This window comes from Podarcis melisellensis (assembly GCF_964234715.1).
Source record: "Podarcis melisellensis genome assembly, chromosome: 11".
Taxonomy (NCBI): Eukaryota; Metazoa; Chordata; class Lepidosauria; order Squamata; family Lacertidae; genus Podarcis; species Podarcis melisellensis.
This window is the reverse complement of record NC_138543.1, coordinates 54,170,601-54,183,850: the sequence shown is the minus strand read 5'-3', so window position 1 is coordinate 54,183,850 and position 13,250 is coordinate 54,170,601. Positions and strand designations below refer to the sequence as shown.

The 13,250-nt window shown below is 45.1% G+C and overlaps 1 long non-coding RNA gene across 1 annotated transcript; it reads left to right on the top strand.

Annotated features, from left to right (window-relative positions):
* The first annotated feature begins 11,713 nt into the window (after positions 1-11,713).
* Positions 11,714-12,837, top strand: LOC309380277. The gene is made up of 2 exons (XR_014172797.1): positions 11,714-11,807; positions 12,249-12,837. It is a non-coding gene; the product is annotated as an uncharacterized lncRNA (long non-coding RNA).
* Positions 12,838-13,250: the final 413 nt, after the last annotated feature.

Below are 13,250 nucleotides of genomic sequence, written 5' to 3'. Positions count from 1 at the left end.
GTTAAGAACAGACCTCCAGAATGAATTCAGTTCTGAACCCGAGGTACCACTGTATAATAAAGGTGAAACAGCTGTACATCGATTGCAAGAAAACCATGTGCTGCATGTGTAGATCTGTGGACAGACTGCAAATAATAATAATAATAATAATAATAATAATAATAATATATTTATACCCCACCCATCTGGCTGGGTTTCTCCAGTCACTCCGGGCAGCTTCCAACCAAAGATTAAAAAAATCAGTCATTAAAAATTTCCCTAAAGAAGGCTGCCTTCAGATGTCTTCTAAAAGTCAGGTAGTTGTTGTTCTCTTTGACATCTGGTGGGAGGGCGTTCCACAGGGCGGGTACCACTACTGAGAAGGCCCTCTGCCTGGTTCCCTGTAACTTGGCATCTCGCAGTGAGGGAAGCACCAAGAAGGTCCCCGGAGCTGGACCTCAGTGTCCGGGCTGAACGATGGGAGTGGAGACGCTCCTTCAGGTATACTGAGCCGATGCAGTTTAGGGCTTTCAAGGTCAGCACCAACACTTTGAATTGTGCTCGGAAATGTACTGGGAGCCAATGTTGGTCAATAAGCCCATTTGTCAGGGACTACATAACGCACATAACCATATTGTCAATAGTACATGTTAACTTAGCTCCACCCCCTTGCATTAATTCCATCATGCCATTGGTCATGCCACCTGGTAACAGGAAAACACATGAAATCTTTCAGCATGCTTGCTTTCCCTTCTCTTTTCCATCACACCACCCTCTTAGTGTCATGTGTCATCAGAATGTAAGCCACTCTTTCCAGCATCTGGGTATTTTAGTCTCCACAGAGCTCCTGGAATTCTACTTTTGGGTGTGCCAAATAGCATCTGAACAGAGTGCTGGTGCCATGTGGGGGACAGAATCTCAGAAGAGGAGATTGAAGACACCATTGGCTGATTCCTGTCCCCCTCCAAAATAATGTCACCTCAGCTCCCAGCTCTGACACCACAAGGACAGCTGAAACGAACCAGACCATTTTGATGTGAGTGACACAGCTGGGAACAGAGGTGCTGCTGTCCCAAATGCCCAGGTGGGGGCCGAGGTCCATAGCACTCCCCACGGCAAGCCTGTAGGGCAGTACCTATTTGATGTATAGGGGTACTTCGGGTTAAGAACTTAATACGTTCTGGAGGTCCGTTCTTAACCTGAAACTGTTCTTAACCTGAAGCATCACTTTAGCTAATGAGGCCTCCCGCTGTTCTCATCCTGAAGCAAAGTTCTTAACCTGAGGTACTATTTCTGGGTTAGTGGAGTCTGTAACCTGAAGTGCCTGTAACCCGAGGTACCACTGTATGTCATAGTCCTCCTAATTCGCACAAGGCTTGACCCCCCAGTATTCTTCCAGCAGGCCAGGCTAGAGGCCTCAATGCCAAGCCACAACTCACTTGCCTTTGTATCATGTAAAGGTATCCTATCTTTTTATCTTTTAGTCTCGTAATCTGGTGAACCGGGTTCGCGTCTCTGCTCCTCCACATGCAGCTGCTGGGTGACCTTGGGACAGTCACACTTCTCTAAAGTTTCTCAGCCTCACTCACCTCACAGAGTGTTTGTTGTGGGGGAGGAAGGGAAAGGAGAATGTTAGCCGCTTTGAGACTCCTTCAGGTAGTGATAAAGCGGGATATCAAATCCAAACTCCTCCTCCTCCTCCTCCTCCTCCTCCTCCTCCTCCTCCTCTTTTTCTTCTTCTTCTTCTCCTCCTCCTCTAATAAATTGTGCCTGTGGTTCTTGCTTGACCCCAAATGGCCAGACAGGGTCAGGTTCATGGTGCCTGTGCAATGCATTGGCCAATTGCGTTGCCCAGGTCATTCTCAGTTTAGTGTACCCCAGCAGTACCACAGCTGTAGTTATGGCCAACAATTTGGGTGGCTTTATAAGAGGATTAAACAAGTTCATGGAGGATACAGCTCTCTGTGGCCTCTAGCCATGATAGCTATGTGCTACACATACCTTTGTTCTCAGAGGTAGTATGTACCTGAATACCAGTTTCTGGGAACCACAAGTTGGGAGAGAACTGTTTCATTCAGGTCCCGCTTGCGTGCTTCCCAGAGGCATCTTGTTGGCCACTGTAAGAACAGGATGCTGGACAAGGTTGTGGGAATGTTCAGGGATGCAGGAGAGGATATATTGTTTGGTTATAGCCTTTCCAACTTGTGTTAACAAGTTCACAATTTAGCAGAGTAACATTCCCCTTTTAAACTCACAATGGATGCGTTTGCTCAGGCTCGCTAAAGCCTCTATAATAATTGTTCTGGTATTTCCCCCTTATTCCCTCACAAAAGATAAGACATGACACAGTCTTCTATAAAAGTATAAAAAGAGTTTACCCACATTCTGTTCACAATCGGATCCCAGAAGGCAGACTTAGCTTAGAAAAGTAACATACACTTGGAATCTATCTCATAAGGAGACAGTCCCTTTGTCCTCTCTTGGCTGGAGGCCAAGAGAGCATCTTTGGCTAAGCAGATGTTGCTTTTTCGATGCATGTAGTCAAAGAGAGAGAGATGGCTGCCCTGCCCTGTGCTTTTGTCGTTACCTGCACAGGTGAGGCCACACCCACCTCTAGTCACATGCAGAGGAAGTCTGTCCCAGCCCAGAAGGAAACACGAAGTTTACCTGCTGGCTGAGCAAACATTCCTCCCCATGTTCACTCTAGGAATGTTCTACTTGACTGCTCTTGTGTTTCACATCCCACATAGAGTGAGGCCTGATCCAGAAGCATTCTTCTTATGTTCTTATAGATTTGGAACATTGCAATGTGAATATGTGAATATCCTAAGACAGATGTCATGCTGCTATTCCAGGGAAGTTTCACCAGAGTGTCACGAAAGGGTGGTGGACAAGAACTGCCTGGGTGTCCGGCATCAGAGGACCCAACCCCCCACGGTAGGTTGCCAGGAACGGATGAGACGAGGAAAAGTGCTTACCGACTGCTTTTTATTCAATATTCACAGAGAGAGGCTTAGAAATGCAGCCACTTGGAATAATGGTGTTGCCCTGAGTGAGTCTCTATCCCCTCCCTCTCATGTGTCATTACTACGAGTGCTGAGAAGTGGCCTCTGCCTTTGAGCTCTTTGCTCTCCTACTTCCAACGCTTGCCGGGTTCTGGGAGATGGGTGTGTGTGTCTGGAATGCTTTCTAAAGATGCTGCGTCCATCAGCTGTTGGCCCTTCTGGTCCTGCTTCTTCCTCCTCTACCATTATTTCCCAGCTCCCCCCCCCCATTCGCCTTTGAGCAGTGATCTCCCTCAAACCCCTGTGGTAATTCTGAACTGTCTTCTTCTTCTCTGGAAGGGTCAGGCTAGAGAGGCCATCTCCACCATTCCTCCTTTGCCCATTCCCTGACATCAGAACAGGCTTTGGCTGTGACGTTGACCAATCTCAAAAGAATGGAGAGCCATTGGTTTCTTCACAATTATCTCTCCACCTATGTTCAAGCACTGCCCGTTCCCTACTTTTAAATTAAGACCATCGCATGGCTAGCCAAAACACGGACTTTGACACATTTTAATCCTTCCTCCTGTTTGATGGAGAAATCCAGCATTAAGCACAAATTGGGATTACACTATGTTATGCTTATTTATCTGTAAATAACACATTCCTCTTCTAATCTCCACTTCTGTGCTTCGGGTTTTCGCTACTTGATGTTGCAGGGATTTAGGGCTGGCGGTAATTAACCCCTTGGCAGTGCCAAATCCACGTCTGCCTTCCCTGCCCCACCTCATCCCGCCCCTTCTCCTCGCTTGACCTTAACCCTCCCTAGCCACTAAATACATAATGGCCTGATAAATTTTTAAGCAGTAATGAAGGGCATAATGCACAATAAGCCATTAAGGTTGCATATTCATCAGCGCCCGCGATGAGGGGAATGGAATGGTGCTAAAACGACTGCTTTAAGTGCTAAAATCCCAGATTGGAAATCTGGCTTGTTGATTGCTGTGGGGTTTAGCTACCTCAATTGTTTGGCAGGCTGGAAAATCTCTAGGAAGGGGCTGTTGGGATTTCAACAGCCCGCACGGCTTCCACAAAGGGCATGTCTATGTGATCGGGGTTTTCATTTTTAAAGAATTGAAATACCTGTGCCTGCAGCCAAAGAAAAAAATACACACACAATTTTGGACATTTATCCCCTGAACATTTCTTTGCTGAATTTTCTTTGAATGTGCAAATGTTTGCTAACTATTTTGTTTTGTTCCACATGCACCTTTTCAACAGCATTTGACACTGTTGGACATCCGAAGCTCATCAGAAGTCAGTGATTGACAGTATTTGAGGGGTGAGTTGCAGCAGCATTTTTCAATGTACAACTTCTGGGTTTATCTTTCTGCTATTTATGAGTCACAAGCTGTGCCCCCAAACACCTAAGGCAATGCAATCGTTTTAGTAAAAAATAAAATAAATATAGATCTAACTTAGTTATACTGCAATAGATAGTAGCCAATACTAACACGGGCCTTTCTCATGGAGAAGGTCTGTCAATGGCTATTAGTCGTTACAAGTAGAAGCTGCAACAAAAGGTGGAATCTCCTAACAGGTGTTCAGGTCTCCAGCCAGCCATTTCTGCCAAGCTTAGCAGTCAACTCTTCCCACCTCCTTGCATTCTCTTCTTTCCCCCCAACTCACTGTCTACATTTCAAGTCCCCAAGCTGTTGTCAATGTTGTTTCCCCCTTCAATTTCTTTTCTTCTTCTATTTAAATTGTACCTCTGCAAGGTTTGGAGTCCCACCTCCAAGCACAGTACAGTGATACTTCGGGTTAAGTACTTAATTCGTTCCGGAGGTCCGTTCTTCACCTGAAACTGTTCTTAACCTAAAGCACCACTTTAGCTAATGGGGCCTCCTGCTGCCGCCGAGCCGCCGGAGCATGATTTCTGTTCTTATCCTGAAGCAAAGTTCTTAATCTGAAGCACTATTTCTGGGTTAGCGGAGTCTGTAACCTGAAGCGTATGTAACCCGAGGTACCACTGTACTACTTTGCTGTTGTTTCTTCATGTCTCCGTTTTGACTACAATCCTGGCAGCACTCACCATGTGAGTTTGCTGTTAGAAAGAGTAACAATTGCCTGGAATCTCTGTGCTCAGAGAAAGAATGAATAGCAGGTGAGTGGGATTGTGCTGTTGCCTTTGGACCTTGCTGGTGGACTTCCCAGGATACTTAGCTAGAGGGACCTTATCTTCTAAGTAGGGATGCGGGAGGTTCAATTCACTATGCATTCAATATTATCCTGTTATAATTTTTTATGCAGCTCATACGGCAAACTGACTTCTAAGCAGAATGAAACACACAGTTGAAAGCTGACTTTACCTAAGGTGCACTTTCTGCAGCAATAGAAGAAATGAAGGGCAACCGTCCTTCAAAATTCGCCCTTCTCTGAATTTTGCAATGCCAAGTAACGTGTACAAAAATGCACGCAACTGGGGTGAAATGTGCATTTTAAAATCCGTATATTAGTGAAAATAACATACAAAATTATATTAGGGAAAACTTCCTTGCAAAAATGTGTACACTGGCAGAATTGCAGACAAGGAGAAATTTGCACAAAATAGTTGAATTTTCACGAGGGCTTTTTTCTCTCCCCAAAATAAAAAATCACCAACTAATGTGGAAATGTGGAGAACTGAACTCAAGATTGTAAAATGGGAAACTGAGAATGGACGGATCCATCTGTCCCTTGTTCTTAGCAGCGATAGAGCCAGGGTGGTGTAGTGGTTAAAAGCGGTGGACTCATAATCTGGTGAACCGGGTTCGCGTCCCCGCTCCTCCACATGCAGCTGCTGGGTGATTTTGGACCAGTCACACTTCTCTGAAGTCTCTCAGCCCCACTCACCTCACAGAGTGTTTGTTGTGGGAGAGGAAGGGAAGGGAGAATGTTAGCCGCTTTGTGACTCCTTAGGGTAGTGATAAAGCGGGATATCAAATCCAAACTCTTCTTCTTCATCATCCTCATATAAAACAGAGTATTGGGCTGGTGAAAGGGGCACCTGAGCTCTCGAGGGAACCAGTCACTGCCACCCAAAATCCTGGCGACTTTGCTTTTCGAGTTAAACAGGCTGCCTGGGCCAAAGTAGCAAAGAGGGCAAGAGGATCACCCATAAGACTCAGCTCCTTTAACAAGCCAGTGGGACGCTAAGATGGCACTGAAGGCAAATTTTCAGATGCACGGATGGGTTGCACCTGGCTCAATAAGCAGGGTGTTCATTTTTTTTAATTGTTGCTCATTTCACACCTCAAAACAGCTTAATTATAAGTAAGCAGCAAGAACATCGAGATATTGTGTCACACTCCTCGGAAATCATCCCTGTGGGGGCTTTGGCAAGTGTGGGATGCTCCAATGCAGAATGAAACAGATTAAGAAAACTATTCAAAATTCATTTGAAAACATCATAATAAAAGCACAATGAAACAGGCAAGCTGAACTTGGTTAATTTGCTCCATGCGCCGCGCAGGTTTATAGTGCATCTCTTAGTATGTTTTAATTAGCTTCATAATCATCGCCGGGTAACTAACAACGCACACTGCTTAGCTGAAGAGAGAAACAACCGGGATGGTGCTGGAAGCCAGGATGGTTCACTGGGGTCGGGTGCAGCTAGGAAGGACATCCTGTTCTCCATTATGTGGCTAGGAGTAAATACTACGCTATGCTGAGAGCCGGCATGGTGTAGTGGTTTGGGTATCAGACTGGAAGACTGGGGTTCTAATCCTCTCTCGGTCATGAAGCTCCCTGGGTGACCTTGGGCCAGTCGCGACCTCTCAGACTAACCTACCTCACAGGGTTGTTGTGGAGATCAAATGAGGAGGGTGGGGAAAGGATCCATGGGTGCAGCCTTGAGCTCCTTGGGGAGGGGGGAAGGTGGGATCTAAATAATAATAATAATAATAATAATAATAATAATAATAATAATAATATTTATACCCTGCCTTCCCCGGCCAGTGCTGGGCTCAGGGCAGCTAACAGAAATAAAATCACAGTAAAAAACATAATGGGGAAAAAAGACACAATTTAAAATACAGGTGAAAATGCAATTTAAAATGCAGCCTCATTTTAAAAGTAGCTGATAAATCAAGACCAGAAGGGGAGGGAAACATAAGGGTCAGACTGAGTCCAAACCAAAGGCCAGGCGGAACAGCTCTGTCTTGCAGGCCCTGCGGAAAGGTGTCAAGTCCCGCAGGGCCCTAGTCTCTTGGGACAGAGAGTTCCACCACGTCGGGGCCAGTACTGAAAAGGCCCTGGCCCTAGTTGAGACCAATCTAACCACCTTGCAACCTGGCCCACGGTCATCCAGGGAGCTTCATGCAATAAATGCAATAAACTAACTAACTAACTAACTAACTAACTAACTAATAAACAAACAAACAAACAAATAAATAAATAAACCCCCACCAAATATAGAATCTGGAGAAGATCCATTTTTTATGAGGAAGGAGGTTTAGCTAGGGATAATTATTTGGGGATCTCTCCAAGGTCTGAGAAAGCCATTTGGCCATCACACAGCTGCATTTGTGCTTATAGCCACTTTTGAGAAACCATTTTGACTGTTGGGCGTGAACCAAATACATTATCTAAGAACAGGTACCTGAGTCTGTTTTTTCCCTCCTCCCGTACTACCCCCTTTCCTTTTATGCCATGTCTTTTAAAAGTGTAAGAGTGCCTTATTACCAGCCACTTTATAAGCTCCCTGGGAGCCTTTTCCAGCTCAAGAGCAGGGTAGAACGAGGCCTGATTTGAGGCGGATAAATTCAGGCCTGGGTGCTCAATGTGGCCCTCCAACACTCTGTATCTGGCCCCCAGGACTTTCCCCAAGTCACACACATCCTCCGCAGTCACTTTCCCTGCTGACCCAACTTTGCAGCTTCCTTGTTTTTGTTGCCTGGCTAGGAGGTCATCTTTGAAACCTGATAATGTCTCTTGTTTGCCTGGCTGGAGGAATAAAGAAAAGTTCATATGGAAAGTAGACTCATAGCTGTCAACCGTCCCTTATTTGGCGGGAAACTCCCTTATCCCAGTGCTGTGTCCTGCTGCTGTCCCTTATTGATGATGTCCCTTAAATTTCCCGGGTTTCATGCTCGCCCGGCTCGGGAGGGAAGCAGCGGCTCGGGGTCCTCTGCTGCGAAAGAGAGAGCGCACTGGCGCCGTCTTCCTGGCGCGAGGAGTTCCATCGGCCCTTCCCTGCCCGAGGGGGGGGAGGGAGACTCTTGCCCACGCTGCCTGCAAGCCTGGAGGCGGCAGCAGTGGTGACAGCTGAGGAGGCGGCCTGAGGGAGGAGGAAGAGGAAGGGATGGGAAGGGACGCAGAAGGGCAGCGCTTCAGCGGCTGCGCCGCCACCGCAACCACCTCATGCCGGATTGACAGCATCTGTCAATCCTACCAATGTATGTAACTCTTTACAATAGAAAAATCGCTTATTTTGGCTGCTGAGCCCTTATTTCCGAGGCTGCTTGTCCCTTATTTTCAAATCTGTAAGTTGACAGCTATGAGTAGACTCCTGTAGAAAGGTAATGTTTACATCAATTGCTCCTCCCACTTTTGTCTCTGGCTCCGCCCACCCCTGGCATGTGGACCTTGGAATGGTACTCAGAAGGGAACGCAGCACTCAGGCCGAAAAATGTGACCCAACTGCGTTCAAATTGATAGTAAATTAAAGGGCTGTGTGAATGGCGTCATGGAAAAGGTGACTTTTTAAGGGGATTCGGAAGAGAGACGAATGAAAGGAACTATTTAAGGAAGGATGAGTCCTTGGGGCATCCGAGAATGGTGCAGCTGCATAAATAACAAACGATGTTATATTTTAATTCATTCCCCCCCCCCCAGTTCCAGAATATTTTCCAAGCTTCTATGTTTCAGCGATGCAATTCATAACAGGAGAGGAAGAGTGTGGGTCACAGAAAAAAACACAAAACAGCATTGCTAATATGTAATCTGCAGCCTGGCTTAATTTGCTTTGATATTAACATTTTAATAGAAAATATAATTTGATGGCATTTACAGAGGGGGAAAAAATAAAATTTGATTTTCAGGATGATATGGAAATATTAAGAATCATAAGCAAAGGTGTCTAATATACAAGCAGGAATTTTTAATAAGAGCTTCTATTAGCAAAATGAATTCTTTTAATACATTTCCGCGTGCTAATTCGAATCACCTGATGCCTCTCTGAACTGATTAAACAGGAGCTTGTGCCCTGCTCCAAAGCTCAGCCTCGTTGTTGTTCCCTGTATTGCCAAGCCGTCGTGCATAAATTTGGCATTTAACAACGGAAGGAAATCTCAAGATTTGCAATATCAGCTCCTTGAGCTGTACCCATAAATCAAGGAACCATTCCCAGGCCCAACACCTCATGCAGATATTTATTCAGATAGAGCAGGGCAAATTTTGGTCTGTATTAGCGATTTTGGCCAGACACCGCTGCTTTTTCGCAAACTTTATTAAGCAAATGACGCTTTTTGATGACTACATCCTCGCTCATTTGGTGTATTTCTGTTTACTCCATCTGTTAAAGGGACAGGATCACTTCCCGGCTTTTCCCTCTGCCAACAATTTTGGTGAAAATATTCTAGGCCAAAGCCAAGGATAGAATTGGACACAATTATTTACTCCTTAACATCACATGGCTGGAAATGGCACAGCAAATCCATCCCATAATACAAAAGGATGCTCAAGGGGATGGTGAAATTCCGTCTTTACTTAATTTCATTTGGTTTGGCTTGATATATGCACACTGCTTCCCCCAAAACCGAGCTGAGCTCAAAGAGGTTCAACACAATAAAAATAAAATAAAAAATTGGTGTTCTGGAGTGAGAACTTATGGGTCCAGGAAAAGAGGAGCATGAATTCAAGTAGGAAAGCCCTGAGAAAGAACAGTGGTGGCAGCTGTGAATAAAATGGAGAATTCAATGCTAGAATCATTAGGAATTGAAAACAAAATTGCTGATATAACACCAATACTGTTGTACCTCTGGTTAAGTACTTAATTCGTTCCGGAGGTCTGTTCTTAACCTGAAACTGTTCTTAACCTGAAGCACCACTTTAGCTAATGGGGCCTCCCGCTGCTGCTGCGCCGCCGGAGCACGATTTCTGTTCTCATCCTGAAGCAAAGTTCTTAACCTGAAGCACTATTTCTGGGTTAGCGGAGTCCATAACCTGAAACGTATGTAACCTGAGGTACCACTGTACACAAATATACGGTGTGGCCAGATTTGGAATACTGCTTACAGTTCTGGTTGCCTCACCTCAGAAAAGGATACAGACATCCCTCCACTTATGTGGGGGTTATTTTCCTTGTGTATATAAGTAAAACAGTGTAAAGTGAGGAGCATCCACTATAAACACCCTTCAAATGCCCTCCACCCAATGGATGTTTCATTATCTTTTGTCAGCAGTGGGTGACAAGAGCACGTCAGCAATAAACCACGCAACTCTTTATTCCAGGAAGCAAGGTCTGCTCAGGAGTCCAGGCCTAGTGAACACAGCAACTCATCCTGGTAGATCTTGGGGGAACTGAAGGTTTCCGCCTTCCCACAGTTGCCTAAGTCCTCCTCCTCAGATCCTTCCCCCAAAATCTGAGACTCGGTCGACATGCCTGTCTTTGATCCTCCCTCTTCATGCCTCTACTGGTTCTGGGAGATGGGGTGGGAGGGGAGTTGGTCAACGCAGGAGGGGGAGATGGCCTGGCTTCTTCACTAGCCTGATTCATCTCGGCCTCTTGGCCCCCATCCTGTCCAGCCTTTGCCTCTGATTCTGGACTGCTCTCTGCAACAGACTCTTCCTGCTCACTAAGCCCTGTTACCTCTTCAGCTTCTGACACCACCTCCTCCTAGTCTTTCCCCTCTTCTCACTGTGACCACTCATAATTATCCCACTAAAACTCCCCAAGCTTTCTTCCCTTCGGGGTTCCCCAACTGCTGCTGCCCACCACTCCAGCACTTAGTCCATGACATCTGTCAGTTTTGATTTGATGAAACATGCTTGTGATGATATTGATACTGATGATGAAATGAACGAAATGTTCCCATTGACTGTGTTGTGCCATGATCAGGCCACACATCCAACCATTCACGAGGCCACTTTGACACAACTAAATCCACAGAAGTGATAGCCACACATGTAGAAGTCAGCTCTCCCTTGACTTTTCACAGCATGAGATGATTTCAGTGTGTACACAGTAGGGGTGGCTAACCTGTAGTCCTACATAAGTTGCTGAACTACAACTCCCATCATCCTTGGCCATTGGCCATGCCAGCTAGTCTGATGGGAGTTTAAGTCCAACAGCATCTGGGGAGGGCACAGGTTCCCTCAACCCTACGTAGTGTAATTTGAAATATAAAATAAAAACAAAAAAATTGTCTAGTAGCACCTTAGAAACCAACTAAGTTTGTTCTTGGTATGAGCTTGTTGGGAAACTGTACGTGCAGCTACTCACACAGAGGCAATTAAGGTTTGGCAGACAGCCAGAAATTCATGTGAAGGAGTAAGTCTGCCTGGTGATAACAGAGGCATGGAGACAGCTTCCTGATTGGTCAAGCTCTCTCAAAGGAGTAATAATTAATGGCCTACTAACTGTAATGTGTTAGTTCTGGAGTTCAGTGTTCAGAGTTCTGTGTGTCAGTGTAGGAGTTGTGAGTCATGTCAGAGAAAGCTAGCTAATGATCTGTGTTCTGTTCCTGTAAATAGTCCGCTGTATATAATAAACACCTAACTACAAGTTCCTGGTTCCTGCTTCATCTATCCTGTCTGCAGCCAAGTCGCCAATTGCTTCCGTGGATTCTGCGTGTACTCTGCTAGGTCTGGCTAAGTCCTTCAACTAGTCAGAAAGTTGCGAAACACCAAATAGGTTTTGCCAATAAAGCTTTCGTGTGCATGCACACTTCTTCAGATAGTGTAACTTGACATTCTAGTTTCATGTTTTCCGAAGGCTTTGTGTCCATCTAAGTTCTACTCAGCATAAACCCATTGAAATTAATGGACCTAAGTTGGTCATTTCCACTAATTTCAATGGGCCTACTCTAAGTATGGCTAACACTGGAAACAACCTAAGGGTGCAGTCCTATATAGTCTTGTTTGGGAGTAAGTACCATTGAGCTCAACGGGGCTTGCTTTTGAGTAGACATGTCACCCTGTAACTCTCTTAACACTCCATCCAAACACGTTGAAAGGGGAGAAATGTAAACAAATAAGGAAATATTTGTTTAAAAGGTGAATGCGTTTTAATTTTTTTGTTGATAGACAAAGCCGAAGACCTCTCTCCCCGCCCTTGTGCATTAGATCCTCCAGATTTCCCCCCTCCTGATTACTAGCTATATCTACCTTTGACTGAAGATAGCCATATGAAATTCTGTGATGATCGAGATGGATAGAGCCAAACCAAAAGACCTGCATCACCCATGCAACTGTCTGATCTTCCAAAACATTTTTGAGAATGTTCCATAGAAATGCAATGGTGTGTCTGCAGAACATATATCACCAGTGGAACCCTGACTGAGTTAAGACCAAGCCAAATGTAGGATGGAAAGAAATGTCTGCATATTTTGTTTGGTCTATATTCTTATATTCCCATCTGTCTGTCTTTTTATTTATCTGTAGTGTGAGATGTATTCTAATCTACGTTGAGAAGTAGTAAAGCGGGCTGGCAGAAGGGATTGTCTTCTCGAGTTTGGTTCTTGCTCACTGATTTAGTATTCAGAATTTAGAATTTATGGAGGATCCTTCCATTGTCACATCATCCATCAGAGGCAGACACCAGAGAGATGGAAGTGGGAGCAGAGAGAGAAAGAGAGAGAGGAGGGGAAAAATTAAAAACCTGTTTATTGCTCAACTTGCTCCAGGCGTCTTTTAGTTTATTGTTCAGCTTGGTTCATTCCAGCATTTCAATTTGAATGGTTCACTTATTTGCTGTGGCTCAAAAAAATAAAAAATAAAATAAAATAAAAATCTAAATTAAAAACCATAAGGAAACCTATTTAAGAAAAAGGGGGAAGGAAGTTAAGAGTTGTGGGGTGCCAACAGCACCTTGGAACATTATGAGGTGTCAGCGGATAATTTAAGGGCCTGGCGGATCTTGGCTGCTCCAAAGGAGATGCTCAATTGCTCATTCCTCCGCCATTTGACACTCCAGGCATGTCAGAGTCAAGAGGGTGGAGCTCCGCGCACAAGGGACCCGCAATGCGGATGGAGAGATCCAACTTCAGTGCCTTGATTTGCAAACACGTCACAAGCAAAGATGAGGAA